General features: G+C 37.8%; 1 long non-coding RNA gene across 1 annotated transcript; it reads left to right on the forward strand.

Annotated features, from left to right (window-relative positions):
• The first annotated feature begins 1,399 nt into the window (after positions 1-1,399).
• On the forward strand, positions 1,400-2,406 carry LOC137646140 (uncharacterized). Its single transcript, XR_011045404.1, has 2 exons — positions 1,400-1,768; positions 1,905-2,406. It is a non-coding gene; the product is annotated as an uncharacterized lncRNA (long non-coding RNA).
• Positions 2,407-2,500: the final 94 nt, after the last annotated feature.

Raw genomic sequence — 2,500 nt, forward strand, 5'->3', positions numbered from 1 at the left:
ATTTATTAATTTGAAACGCAAAGAGAAAATGAGGTGGACGCAAGAGAGATTGACATGGGATGATATACTAGAGATAGTTGAGGATTATGAGTTAGATAGGTGCATGAAAGAAAGTAAATCTGTGAGTGTAAGAACTGGAATGGAAGAAAGTGTAATAGAATTTGGTAGTTATAAGGATGCAATTTTGAGAGGACCAATGAGGGTAGCTGATAATGTAGTAGATAGGAGTGTTAGTGCGAGTAATGTGGGAATACCTGTAAGGACAAATGAAGGATTTAGGCAGGGTAATTGGCACCATAGGGATAGGAGTGTGAGTGCACATCGAGATATGTCAGATAGCCGTGTTCGTGATGAAAAGTGTTATAGGTGTGGGAAAGTTGGTCATAAGAAGAATGAATGTAGATGGGCTCTAGGTGCTTGTTTTGGATGTGGTGAGGTAGGGCATAGAATTAGCGAGTGTAAGAAAGAGAAAGGGATAAAATGTTATCGGTGTGGTATGACTGGGCACATAGCGAGTGGATGTCGTAGTAATCATATGAATGTAATTTGTGGTAATTGTGGTAAGGATGGTCATTATGCTAGAATGTGCAAGGAGCCGCGGGGTAAGTGTACTGAATGTGGTACAGATGGGCATATAGCTAGAGTATGTAGAAAGAAGGGATTAGGCCAGCCAGGATGTTCGGGAAACTAGAGTGTGAGAGGGTTCAGCTGGGTGAGTCCTCCTGTGTGTGTGGAAGGAATAGGATCAATGTTTGTGAGAATGGGATGAACAATTGGTTAGAAATGAGCAAGTATGAATCTAGTATGCATGAAAAGTTAGGGCTGGAAAATAAACAATTAGTGTTAGTTGAATATAGGAAAAAGAGGCGTTTGAAAGTTTTAAGTAAGGATGAAAAAAGGGAAAATTTTATAAGTAAAAGTGAGAATAGAAATAAGTATGACAAGGGTGTAAATGTGCAAGTGTGTATGGAAGATAAATGTGTTAATACAGATGAATCATGGCTGAGTATGAATGATACCTATAGTGTGTGTGGCTTTTCCTTAGGTGATGTAAAAGAAAGGATGACGAATGCGAGAGTGAGAGATAGGAGAATGATTAGTAGTATGAATGAATCTTTTACTAAAGTTGAGAATGTTTTTGATGAAATGGATGAACTGTTTACAGAAATGAGTGTAATTATAGGGCCAGATGAGAACGAGGTAGATATGATTGTACATGATATATTAGATGATAGGGATTTAGATAGGAATAGTGTTAATGTAGCTAATGATTGTGATAAGGAAGAAGTGAATGAGAGAGTATACGGAGGCCCAGTTACTCGGAGTAGAGGTCCCGTTCCCGACTGCGACTGGGTTATGAAAAAAATAATGTAAGTGTTGTGTGAGAAGGATTTGGCAAAGTAAGGGGGGAGGAATGTGGAGGATTTATTTTTGCTTTATTTTTATTTTGATTTGCCAAATCCTGTGAGAGAGAGAGAGAGAGAGAGAGAGAGAGAGAGAGAGAGAGAGAGAGAGAGAGAGAGAGAGAGAGAGAGAGAGAGATATTGTGTTAGCGAGCGAAAGTAGTTAGTGTAACGATCGTTTGTGGTGAGAAAGACTGTTGGTATAAATGAGATTGTTTGTTTACATGTTTTAGTTAGGTTACGACAGTGGTGAATGTTTCGGAGCGAATGCTTTTTTATTTGACTGCAGCATAAGGCAGTTGTGTGAGAGCTGGATTATATATATATTTTTTCGACCAGCGTGGAAGTGTTTTTTGATTTTCAAAGTAAGTACAGTTTTGTTTATCTTTGCTTGTCGTGATTGTGAATGATAGGAACAATTTATTATTTATCTTTGATTATAGTGCGATAGTTCAGTTAGCTAGAAGTGTTCGTAAGTGTTTTTCTTTTTTATTTTGGCAGGCTGCGATTCCTCCTTTGGAGAGACCGAATTTTGAAAGTGGATTTATTGTTGATGACCTGGCCTGTATTAAGATTTTGTTTGTACTGCTCATTTGACTGCTCAACTGTTGACGACCTGGCCTGTGTATTTGGATTGATGATGATGATGATGATACTGGCACCTGTGACTCAAGGTGTTGAGGCCGATATGGCATAGAGAGAGAGACTCCTGTTTACCATATAGTGGTAGTTTGCCGTGAAAAGACAGTTCGGCTTGTGTGTGGCGTCAGTGCTGGTGTCGCAATATTTATAAACATATATTTTGAGTTGGTGTGCGGTTTAGATTTAAGTTTGTTAGGTTTTTTTTGCGTTAATTTGGATGGGGTTTATGGTATATATAGTGTAAAGTTTTTGATGCTGGTGATTCTAGTTTAAAGTGTTAAGTTTTGATGAGTTTAAAGTTTTTTGGGATGGTTTGGTTTGATTTATTATAGTTTGTAAGAAATATATAGTTTTAAGGTTATGTTTTGTTTTGTTTGTCCTTTTGTCCAAGAGTCCAGTTGATAAAGTAAGGGGAAAGTTTGTGTTGTGGAGATAATTGTCTGTTAGAGTGATTC

This window comes from Palaemon carinicauda, chromosome 8, assembly GCF_036898095.1.
Source record: "Palaemon carinicauda isolate YSFRI2023 chromosome 8, ASM3689809v2, whole genome shotgun sequence".
NCBI lineage: Eukaryota > Metazoa > Arthropoda > Malacostraca > Decapoda > Palaemonidae > Palaemon > Palaemon carinicauda.